Source organism: Nicotiana tabacum, chromosome 11 (assembly GCF_000715075.1).
Source record: "Nicotiana tabacum cultivar K326 chromosome 11, ASM71507v2, whole genome shotgun sequence".
NCBI classification, from domain to species: Eukaryota; Viridiplantae; Streptophyta; class Magnoliopsida; order Solanales; family Solanaceae; genus Nicotiana; species Nicotiana tabacum.
The window spans coordinates 91010968-91024252 of NC_134090.1; positions in this window are offsets into that span (position 1 = coordinate 91010968).

A 13285-nucleotide genomic window follows, 5' to 3' on the forward strand; every position below is an offset into this window, starting at 1 on the left:
CAGACTGCTCACGCAAGTCGAGGAATTATTGATACCGCTTTTCATGGTCTAAAAAATACCTAGATGATTATTTAATTTAAATATGACACTTTGAGTCATCACATTCTCCACCTCTAAAACAAACGTTCGTCCTCGAACGTACTAAGAATTATTATCAAGTTACCAAATTGATGATTTTATTTTTACACAATTATTCGCGGTTGATCCCACATTATCGCATTCGACATAAGTCCGACAACACCATTTCAATTGAGATCATTTCCTTTATCCATATTCGTAAACTTCAAGACCAAATTTCTTACACTCCAATCATTTCTAGAAAGGTTCGATTTTTACGTCAACACACGATATTAGTCCCGACAGGCTATAGCAACTCGTGCCTATGCACCCATCAAATTCGGGGTATTACATTCTCCCCGACTTCGGGTCATTCATCCTCAAATGAAAAGTAGAGTCTGTCCTCCAACACATAATGTAACTTATCTTTTTCTTTACACATCTCAATATCCCAAAATTTTCTAACTCCCAAATTTTGCGGAAATTTCGGCAGAGTCTCCCCTGTAATTGGGCCTATCCACCTGTCAGAGTAACACCAAAACAACTCCTAACAATATGTTCACGACCCAACAACGCACCACAAAGTATATATCAATAACACTAATCTCTGCATTACAAGCACGCCATTATCACAACGATATCTTGACATAAAACGCATCATATATATGACCATAACCACATCTCTGGTCTTAATGGTTGTTCATAATAGATTACAACATCGCCAATTAACCTCATGTTAACAAAATTTCATTTCAAACCTCCAGTTTACTAACAACAAGGCATGGAGATCTTATAATTACTTACCCGAAGTAACGAGTCACAATTTAACGCCACCTGGGCTCTCACCTTGTAGGCTAAAACTCAATAGTTACAATACAATTTTGGCAAATTATGCACAGAAATATTCATACAAGAATTTTGAAATAAGCCTAATAGGCATGACTCCCTACAAGTGCTATAACACAAATTTTAATTTCACAAAAGGAGAATTTAAACACATAAAATTTTCACCATCAGGACCTCGTCCTTATATAACATCCACCTCAGCTTGTAGCCCGGTTTAAATATTTCATCTCATATAAAAATGTGAGGATCTCATCCTCAACCCTGAATCAGAAGTATTTTGCATATTGTGCCAACTAAAATTTTCCATTTCCTTTCTTCCTTCTTTCAAATAATCTTGGTTAAACAATCACAACATACAATGATCCCTCATACCGGTAGGGCATATAATTTACAACTAAAATCAATTATTTAGAAATTACATTAAACTCATCGAATTAATTCACAAAAGTCACTTTTAGCCTCACAACTATTTTTAGTGACCAACACATAACGATAGACATGGCTATCTCCATATAATCTCCCAACAGAATTATTCACAGATGTAGATTTAAGAATTACAAAGTTCACTCATAAGTGGAGCACAATAGGAGAACTTTCCTCGATACTCAAAACCAAATCAAGTTAAGGAAATTTTGACTTTATAATAATTTGAGACCGTTCTTATAATGATACCATCTGGTGCAACCTCAGTCCTACCATAGAAAATATATCAACGGACTGGGTCTCCACCTCTAGGAGTCTCACCTCCACCTCTAATATCCTGACCCCTACCTATGGTTGGTCATGTAAGTGGAGTAGTAACTGCAATGGGGCACGTAGCCTGAGTGCTTTGATGAAATATGTCTCTCCCAAGTCTAGGATAATTTCTCAGGATGTTCTTAGTATCACCATTTTTATAACAACCCATCCGCAGTTCGACTACTCATACTGAGTCTGTACCGGATAACTTAAATAACCATTGTAGGAAATTCCATGCCACTGGTACATTAAAAGATGACTGCCACACGCGAGTGTTGTGATTAACTTAAGCACTACGAGTATACTAAATATGTTTCCATGACCTCGCTGATACTGAAATGTAGAATTATTAAGGACGAGGAAATATCTCAAGTCTCATCATCATCCCATTCAAATATCAACTCTTAATCATATACAAGTTTTTGGAAAACCTTTCAATACCACATAAATACATCTCAGGCCAAAATTGGTATAACACGTGACCCCGCAATTTGATCGTTGATAGTGGACTCCCCTCACTTGGCACGAAGCCATAGGTCACAACATCCGATAATCCACAATATTTGACCTTCACAACTCAAATAAATTAACTAGACGTCAAGGTAAGTTGAACCCCAACATGATTCATTAGGTGATCTCTTGATACGTCTACATCTTCCGTCGGAGCCACAAATGGTCTAGTAAATACATTATCTTTCCACTACCTCTACTTGTCATCTGAAACATAGCAAAATCAACCTCATTGCTTTCGACTATTCTCACGTTCTGCAATACTTTATAGCAGCGGTCAAGATAATCATATGGATCCTCAAAAGATGCACCGCTGAAAGTGGTAGCGAAGAGCTTGGTGAAACCTATCCAACCTCCGCAAAGACTCCGAAGACATAATTGATCTATCACCGGTCTGTGATATTGTTTGGCTGAAGAAGCGGCACGTGACTTCGCCATTCGTGAAAGGACAAGAGTAGAGGTTTCAATTTAGCAATGTGAGAACAAAATCGCACGACAGAGAAGAATGGGAGTGGAACTTTTCCTAACTCTGTAGCCTCTGGGGATAAATACAGACGTCTCTGTACCGATCCCTCAGACTCTACTAAGCTTGTCTGTGAATTGTGAGACATATGTAACCTAGGGCTCTGATACCAACTTGTCACGACCCGGATTTCCCACCCTCGGGAGTTGTGATGGCGCCTACTAGTGAAAGCTAGGCAAGCTAACCAATTGAACTATCTACCTTATTTCCATTTTTAATCCGATAACGGTTAAGAGCCAACAATTAGATAACAATAGAATTGAATAAGCGGAAGACAACATTGTAAAGATTTAATAATACTGCTATACCAATCCATAACAAATCTGCCCAAGACTGGTGTCACAACTTTACAGACTGTCTAGGAGTACTACAAATAAAGGTCTGAAAGAAATAAATACAACACTGTCTCTAAAAATACATGAAAGAAACAGGAATAGTAGATAGAAGGAGATGCCAAGGCCTGCGGACGCCTGCAGGACTACCTCGGATCGCTTGATGAACAAGAAACAACAATCTCACTACGGTCCAAAGTGTACCGCACTGGGATCTGTACACAAAAATGTACAAAAGTGTAGTATCAGCACAACCGACCCCATGTGCTAGTAAGTGCCTAGCCTAACCTCGGCGAAGTAGTGACGAGGCTAGGACAAGACTCAGTTGAGTTTTAAAGCTCTAGTTCACAATTTAATCCATTTTTCACATAAAAACCTTCCAAAAAAATTATACGAACTATGCACGCAAGTCGAGGAATTATTGATACCGCTTTTCAAGGTCTTAAAAATACCGAGATGATTATTAAATTTAAAGATGACACTTTGAGTCATCACAGGGACGAGCTTAGGCTTTATATACATCAAGGTGAATGCCCAATAATTACAAAAATAGGTATGTATTAAGTTTCCCACAGGCCAACACGTGTTGTCGCGCACCTGGAAGCTTCGGCGCGCATGTGGGTATGCATCTATAGTAGTGTCTAGTATAAATACCATAACTTTGTGTAAAAGAATCGAAACAATGTGATGTTTGAGATGCTGAAAACTAGACTCAAAGATATACATTTTCCTATAAGAATAATGATAAAACTCCTTGTAGATTGGGAGATATCATCTATTGAAGTTGGATCATGTGTTTCTAAAGAGAAACTTTAGCTCCAGCCTCTAAATCCTATAATCGTTTGCTTGAATATTCATCCCTTGTCACCATTTGACTTCTCAAACATCGTATTCAATTATCAAAAACTCTCCTTTGCTATCTTTTGTATAATTTTGGACTTTTCACCTTTTTCTTCTCATATCTACACTTAGAACTTGCCTTACATCAGCAAAACACAAATGTGATTTTTCTAATAAAATTATCACCAAATTATTCACCAAAAATCTAATATCCACCCAAAATATAAGATCATAGGTCCTCTATGGGTCGTTTTCTACCGTACGAGAGGACCGATGGGCATAGCAGTAAAGGATTTCAGTCATCGGATAGGTTCGCTTCCAATAGAAGGACAGATTGTGGCCGGAATAACAAATCGTTCAAGAGAAAGAGGTGCCAGGGTCCCGAGATCCCGCATATCCCAAGTTATCAAATTACAACTTTAGCATTAGCCTGGTAGAATTGGTACCGACAATGAGGAATATCAAAGAAGCGTGGTTTTTGAAACCTATCTGATCAGATCCTAGCCAAAGGGATCCTAATTTGCGGTGTAAATTCCACGGGAATCACGGCCATAGAACTAGGGACTACCTATATCTTCACAAGGAGGTGGCGACGTTGTTGAAGAATAGCCATCTTAGAGTGTTTTTAAGTGATCGCGCCAAAAATAATTACGGTAGAAGCCGAGATAATGCGGAGCCATCAAAGACAGCAACATGATCACCCCAGATGACAATCAACATAATCTTCGGAGGAGACAAGGTCAATGGAGTGACATTTTCGGCAGAAAAAAAGAGAGATGAAAATGTCAGTGACTCACGGCAAGAGGACCCAGGAAGTCTCAGAAGATAACATCACCTTTACAGAAGAAAATGCTGATGGACTTCTTATGAAGAAGGGATAAAACCAAGATTATTACTTTGAAACATAAATTGAAAGAAGGTGGAAAAGGGTGAGATTGTTACCTGCCCCGAACAATGCATGTTGTTATTTATGAGGCACTCCCTCAAAAGGGAGTCCATCTTCTTCTAGTCTTTCACTGAAGCCAGCAACTTAAGATAATTGGAAAGCTCCACCAGCTTGGAGAAAATGTGGCACTCCTTCAAAGCCGAAAGAGTGGCACTTCACCTTCCACAAGGATCTTAGAAAGGTGTAGGGTAATTATTTCCCAAGTTCTCGTGGTCGGGAGATCGTTGAGGAGTGGCTTTCCCTACTTGTTCGATTGACCGGTGGAGGAGAAGCAGTCAATGATGGTGGAGAAGGGACAATAGGTGTCGATGGATAGGGAGTTATTGGTGTAGATAGCGAAGAGGAGGCTGGTATGGAGGGGGCGACAGTCGTGGCTGGCTTAGCAGTCTGTGACAGAGGAAGGTCAGGTGCTAAATTCCTCAGACTGGGAGCATCGACAGGGATGAAAAAGCGGGAATCAGCATTTTCAACCAAACCCATTTCCCCAGAGTGCCTAAACTTCCTCTGATGATGGATTTAGAAGCTCTACCGAGTGAGAACCCGGTTGCTCAGATAAAGTCCTTTTTCTTCGTTACAGATAGGCGCCTTCATTATTAGCCCCTTATTCATCATCAATAACCATTGTAACTGGTTCAATTGATGATCTTCTCACTCTCTTCTCCTGAGACTAGTCGAGGAGGTTCGCTTCCTCTTTGGTTTCTTGCTTTTAGACTAGGGACTGCGAGGGAAGGCATCCTCACCGGAGGCTCGAGCAGATCCGTGAGCCCTGCTCTAATTAAGGGCATTCTGCAGTATCCGCTCGGCTTCCTTGGGTTCATTGAGAGCATCAACATCGGGGCACACCACAGAACCCCTCAGAAGCCATATATAAGAAAAAAGGCAGTTAGTCAATTGCTGTTAAGATATTTACACAAATAAGATTGAAAGAAAGTAGAATTTTGTTTACCGTGGTTCTTGGCTCTCCACCTGTATTTGGGAGCCATTTCCTTCCATTGTTGGGTTTCTGAAGTAGTGTTATCTAATATTGTTTGGACGCATTGGGCCAGTCCTTGAACCTGTGGTGGTTCCCAACGGGTAGTTGGAATGCAGAAAATAAAATGTTAGTTAAAGAAAAAGTTTTCGCATGAAGACAAGAAAACAAATATAGGAAGACTTACGGAAAAGATTCCATGAGTCGGGAACAATGGCACTGTGATGGGGATGATATCCCCGGTAGCAATGATAATGAATTATTTCATCCACCCACGATCGTTGTTGTCATCAACACTGGTGAAAGGGTATGGTGACCACGCTTGTTGAGTTTCAGTCCACCCCTGTGGAAACTTTTAGGGGAGTAAGGATTCATCACGTGTGTAAGAGCCAGGGTTTCCCCGGTTTCAGAGCACAACTGGTGGAGGCAAGCCACCGTACGCCATATAGATGGACCTACTTGTGCCAAACAGATCTGGTACCGGTGGCAGAACTCCAAGATTATTGGGTCAAGTCCTTCACCCGACCCCAAGGTGAAGGGACCCAAAGTGAAGGGGTATGTATAGACATACATGAACCCTACTCTAGAGTAGGTAACTCATTCTATTCATCTGGGGTAAAGATTTTGATATTGTTAGAGTTACAGTCCTCCCTCACAATATGGATGCTAGAAAGACGAATGGAGGAAGGATACCTATGAACATGCCAAAACCTCCACTTGTGAGATCTGCAGGTGCTCTTTGATCCTGGAGATCAGACGCGATGCTAAGTTGAAGTGGAATGATGGTGTTTATTATTGGAGGTTCAGATTGGACGTCGACCTCTTTGGTATTGTTTTTATTTAGGCTTCCACCGAATAGAAGACCTGTGTTTCCAGAAATAGTAGTGTAAGAAGACATGATGGTAAAATATCAATGAAGTTCTTACTAAGAAAGTTGAATGTTGTAGAAAAGTTCTAAGGAAATTCAGAGAAGGAGAAAAGTTGTGAAAATAGTGTTGATACCTAAATTTTCTCTCATATTTTTAAATTGTATACATATACTTCCAAAATAGTATATTTGCATCATAATTTAGTTTATAAACTCATATAAACATTTTACATAATTTTTCATGATTTTTAGAAGCCCTAAAATAATTTCCTTCTACATTTTTATTATATAAATATTCGATAATTATCTTTTAAATTATTTTTATGATGTTTTAATCATCCAAACTTATTATTTACATCAACGGCATATTTTTAAATATTTTTACTGCATTTGTTCATAATTACATTTGTAGTTTTAGGCTAGATGCACATTTCTGCAATAATAGCCTATATTCATGTATAATTATATTATTTATGCAAAAACTATATTTTTATAATGATAAGTTGTTATTTTTAATTATTTTAGTGCACAAATAATATTTTTTCTATTTATTAATTACTTTTATAAATTATTTCTTGCTAAATATTGGGTATTTAAAAACTAGCCTCACACTAAACCGAAAACAGGGCGCGACAAATAGTGAAGGTAAAGAGTAAAAATGGTGAGCAGTGGAGAAGTTATAGACAACTGTCATGATCCCAATTCTCCACCGGAGGATGCTATGATGGCACATAATCTCTAAGACTAGGTAAGCGTAACATGCATAGAGAAATAGCAGAAATAATAATAGAATTTCAAATTTAAACCATCTAACTATCAGAATAGAACTCAACAATACCACTGATAATAACTCCCAAAATTTGTGAGATTGAGTCATAAGCTCTACAACAATATACTGTAAAATCCCTAATACATCACTATCTAAATAAAGAGTAAGCGGTAGAAAAACAAGGAGAGGGGTTGACTCCGAGGCCTGCGAACGCCGGGTAGATATACCTTGAAGTCGCCAAACTGAATGCTCTACTCGCTTGTGCCTATCCTAGGTTGAGGTACTCGGATCTGCACAAAAATGTACAGAAGAGTAGTATGGGTACACCATAATGATACACAATAAGTATCAAGCCTAACCTCAATAGAGTAGTGACGATGACAGGTCAAAACACCTACCAGGATAAGAAAAATAACTGAACTAGTGTAGTATAGTCTAATAATGAAAATGAGGAAATAGTGGCAATACATCAATACAACAAGGTAAACTACAACTCAATTTTAAGCAATAAAGGCAACAAGGACAGGACACATACTAAAAACGCCAAAAAAACAATGTGGACAAATACAAATGAGGTAATTAGGATATAACAACAAGAATCACAACCGAGGTACCGCCTCGTAATCTCATTTCACAATCAAAATCACAATCACAATCACAATTTCTCTTTAACCGCCGTGTGAGCCTTACATTTAGATAGTTTTGAAAATATTTTTTTCGAAATAGCTACACGCACTTTAGTTCACCTTATGTCACCGCGGGGCTTCAAGTAATTCCCTTACTAGCAACACTCACACAAATCCTACCTTATGCCGCCACATGCGCATTAACCTCTATCTTTATACTACCGCATGCACATCAATATCAAAACATAATCACAACTCGCACCACAAGCGCACATATACCATAACTTGCCAAAAGAAACAACAATACTAATGTTTTTAATAACAAATAGTCCATGGATCAACCACAATGTGTACAAGAGTCTCAACAATAATAAAATAATGGTGAATAGCTCAACAATAATTAACAACTTCGCCTCAAGTGATAATGGGTTTTACAACTTCAAAACCAATAACTAAACAAGAAGATATTACATGAAATAACAACTTCAAGTAAGCAATTCAATAATTAAAATAGTAACAAGACAATAAAGATGGTAATAACTGCAACTAAGTCTTATAAGAGCAAAATAACAAGTAAGAGGTGGAACAAGCGCTAAAAATATCAAATAAAGCATATGTGGGTAGATTAACAATGAAAGATATAACATATTATGACAATTCAATTAAAGGCAATGAAAGAGCCTAAATAGCCTAAACTGGTCAAATACCACATATATCATGTGTACCCACTCGTCAGCTCGCCTACACAACTCTCATATAACACAATAACACAAATAACTCCAATCCAAAGGGGTAGTTCCTCCACACAAAGTTAGGAAAGATACTTACCTCAAACAAGCTAACTCAATCTACTAGTAAGCCTTTTTCGCGAATATCTAATTCCGGACGGCTTTAATCTAGCCAAAATAACTTAATACTCTAAATACAAACCATAGAAAACTATTCCTGATAATAAAGTTGCAATCTTTAAAGAAATTCAAAAAGTTAACCCCGGGGTTGCATCTCGGAACCCGACCAAACTTATAAAATCGAACACACATTCAATAAAGAGTCCAACCATACTGAAATTATCCAATTCCGACCTCAAATCAACCATCGAATCCTCACTTTATAGTTTAGGAAGTCTTCACAAAATTTCCTAATTTTTCAAACTCAAAACACTAATTAAATAATAATAATAACAATGATGGACTCATGAATAATAATCAAATCCAAGTAAAAAATATTTATCCCGATTCATTCCTTGAAAATCCCTTCGAAAATCGTCCAAACCCGAGCTCTTAACCCAAAAGATGAAAATTGGAACAAAATCCTTGATCCATCCTTTTTCTGCCTAGATATTCCGCTTTTGTGGACAACCAACCATTTATGCGGCTCCGCACATGCGGAAATCTATCTGTAATGACCCGACCGGTCGTTTTGAGCTTTTGCACTTTGCTCTCTAGTTCACGGGCATGACTTGCCCCGTGTGGTATATTATGACTTATGTAAATCGTTGGTGTTAGGTTTCAGGTTAATCAGAATAAATTTGGAAGAACAACCTCAGTTGAAAGCTTAACATTTGAAAGGTTTGACCAAGATTTGACTTGTTTTTATTTGATCTCAAATTGGAATTTTTTATGATTTGGTTAGCTCCGTTAGGTGATTTAGGACTTAAGAGCATAATCAGAATGCATGTTAGAAGTCCGTGGACGGTTTAGGCTTGAATTGGCGAAATTGAGATTTCGGCATTTTTCGGTTGATAGGTGAGATTTTGATATAAAGGTCGGAATGAAATTCCGAGAGTTGCAGTAGCTTAGTTGTGTCATTTGGGATATGTGTATAAAATTTTAGGTCATTCGGACGAGGTTTGATAGACTTTCTGATCGAAAGCATAATTTAAGAGTTCTTGGAGTTCTTAGGCTTGAATCCTAGGTTAAATTGGTGATTTGATGTTGTTGTGACCATTCCGAAGTTTTGGACAAGTTTGAACGATGTCATGGGATGTGTTGGTACAATTGGTTTGAAGTTCCGGAGTTCCAGGTAGGTTACGGGATGTTTTAGGCCGAAAATCATAGTTGTAGCAGGTCCAGAAGCGCTGCAGGCCTCGGAACTCACCCGCACAGTCCACACAAAAAGAAGTGCGGCGGCGGTATGTGTTGCGTAGACTGCACAAAATGAAGTGCAGCCACGGTAGGTGCTATGCGGACCGCACAAAATGTTGTGTGCCCGCGGTGGGGAACGTTTCACTGATCCTATTTCGGAAGATCATATCTTTTGCTCTACAAGGAATTTTGAGATGATTCAAAAACCAAAGTTGTAGCCCTTCATGTCTAGTTTCCTTAAAGGTAAATATATTACAATTTGGACATCTTTAGTGAAAGTTATGGCCAAAATACTAAAGCCTATCACTGCAGAGAAAAGCCTGTGCAGCCGCGGCCGTTTTTGTGCAGATCGCACTGGTTTTGTGTGGAACGCGGTCGATTTGTGAGGTCCGCGAAGGTGGAAATCTGTGGGGTACTCTATAAATATGAGGTTTTGGGTTTTATTTGATATTTTGACCTAGAGAGCTCGGATTTTGGCGATTTTTTGAAGGTTTTTCAAGAAATTCATCGGGGTAAGTGATTCTAACTCAGATTTGGCTAGAGTACATGAATCTATCATTGAATTCATCATTTAATTCGTGATTTGGGATGGAATTTGGGAAGAATTATGAAATCTTTCAAAAATATAAAATGATGATTTGAAGGACCAAATGGTATCGGAATTGGATAATTTTCGTATGGTTAGACTCGTGAGAGTATAAGGATTCTAGTTTTGTGAATTTTGTCATCGATATGTGGGCCCGGGGTCGGGTTTGACCAATTTCGGGAATTTTGTGGTAATTTGATTATTTTCGAGTGGGCTTTGTTCCCTTAGCACATTTTGATGGTTTGGTACTGATTTCGGCTAGATTTGGAGCATCCAGAAGCCGATTCGAGAGGCAAAGGCATCGTGGGCTAGAGTTCGGACCGGATAGAGGTGAGTAATAATTGTAAATGATGTTCTGAGGGTTTGAAACCCCGGATTGCACATCGTAGTGCTATATTGAGGTGAGGCACACGCTTGATGACAAGCGTGGGGTCGTGTACTATTGGGGATTGTGATTTGGTCCATCCCGATTGATGATTTTACCGCACATTTGACTGAAGCTTGTATGTAATCATCATGATTTGGGCTGATTGCCATATTTGAGCTTCGTGCCAACTATTTGAACCTTTCGGGGATTTGTATTACTATTTCCTCATTGTTTTGACTTACTAATTGAACTCAGTCATGTTATTTTCCATTGTTTTACTACTCGGCCACTTTTACTCCGTTTTGAGACTTAAATGATATTTAAATGATGTTTTGGGCTGAGAAATACTATTTTACTAATGCCTGAGGGGCTTGTGAGTATTTTTGACTGAGTAAGACCGAGGGCCTAGTTATGAGGAAACACTGATACTGATTTGAGGCCGAGGGCCTGAGATATATACGCCACAAGGTGGCTTGATTGATATGAGGCCGAGGACCTAGATTTGATGCCACGAGATGGCTTGATATTGCGCTTGGGCCGTAAGGGGCCCCTCCCAGAATCTGTACACCCCCAGTGAGCGCGGGTACCCATTGTGATGTAAGAGATAGCCCGAGGGGCTGATATTGTTCTATGTGATAGCCCGAGGGGCTAGTATTGTTCTATGTGATTGCCCGAGGGGCTGGTACCGTTCTATGTGATTGCCCGAGGGGCTGGTATTGTTCTGAGATATTGCCCGAGGGGCGGAGTTGCTGACATTGTGCCCGAGGGGCGAACCTTTATTTGTTTATCTTTCATATTTACTTGTCATTTTACCTGTTAAACTACGGTATTTGTGCTCGAGGGGCATATTTTTGTGCTTCTCTGCACTAACTATTTTGCATTCATTTGTGTAACCGTTGAAAAAGCCATTTTCAAAGAAGTTTAAACTGAGCTAAGAGTTTTTAAGAGATTTTTATAGCTTCACTACTTTCTTACTGGTTTTGGACTGCTTCTATACATCATATTGATATGTTTTACGTGATTTCTTGCCTTCAATCTTTATTTATTATTATTACTCATTAAGTCAGAGTACTCACATTACTCCTTGCGTCTTGTGTGCAGATTCAGGTATGTTTTGGCTGATCGGAGGCAGAGTCATCAGAGCTTAGCAAGGTAGCTGCCGGCGTTCGCAACACTGCTTTTCTCTCTCTTCATTTCATTAGATTGTATTGGTACACTTCAGACCTTCAGTTGTATTAATACCCTAGTAGATGTTTGTGACTTGTGACACCCTAGTTAGGGCTGTGTCGGGTTGTATTTCTGCTACTTATTATCGTTAAATCATGTATAGACTGCTTTTATATTGTTTAACTATTTTAAAAAGTGAAATGGGTTTAATTGGCTGGCCTTGTCTTCACAAGAGGGGCCATCACGACCGGGTACGGGTTTAGGGTCATGACAAGTTGGTATCAGAGCCTAGGTTATATAGGTCTCACGAATTATGAGCAGATTTAATAGAGTATCTTGGATCAGTACGGAGACGTCTGTATTTATCCTCGAGAGGCTGCAGAACCTTTAGGAAAACTTCACATTCTTGAATTCTTATCGTGCGTCCTTGATTCAGCTTGAGATGTAACTCTTGAATTCCCTCCACGGGTTCGTATGCGCGCATGAGCGCTTAGTATCAGATGTGCATCGATGGCTTGTGATTCCTTGATCGAGGGGCGAGATATGATCTCTATAAGTTATTGTTGGGCCAGTCTGGAGGACTTGAGGCCGGATCTTTGCCTATAGCTTGAGCACCGAGGTGCTGATTGTGTGAGCAAGTGTCTTCGAACTGATATATTCGGTAGTGTCCCTATTAGTGGAAGTGACGGCTATATGGCTATGTGATGAGTATGTTGTGACTACGAGATGTATTCTTATGAATTGGAAGCGACGAGGAGGGTATTCTGGAGGACAGAATAACCATTAGGTGCTTGAATTTCATCTGATTCGAGGTATAGCCCCGAGTTATGGGCGTGTGAAGAATCTATTCATGTTTCCCAGTTGTGAGTGAGGTAAACTTCATGTTGCGGTATGAGTTCAGACTCAGGAAGACTAAGTGACTGCGTAATGGTTATGACGGTGGAAGGTATACATAAATGTTAGTTTAAGGCAAAGCAGGTGGGTTATCTCCTGCGAAGTGTTCTGGAGTTGTGCGATCTTTATATTGTCTGTTAGAAGATCCCATTTACAAGTGAA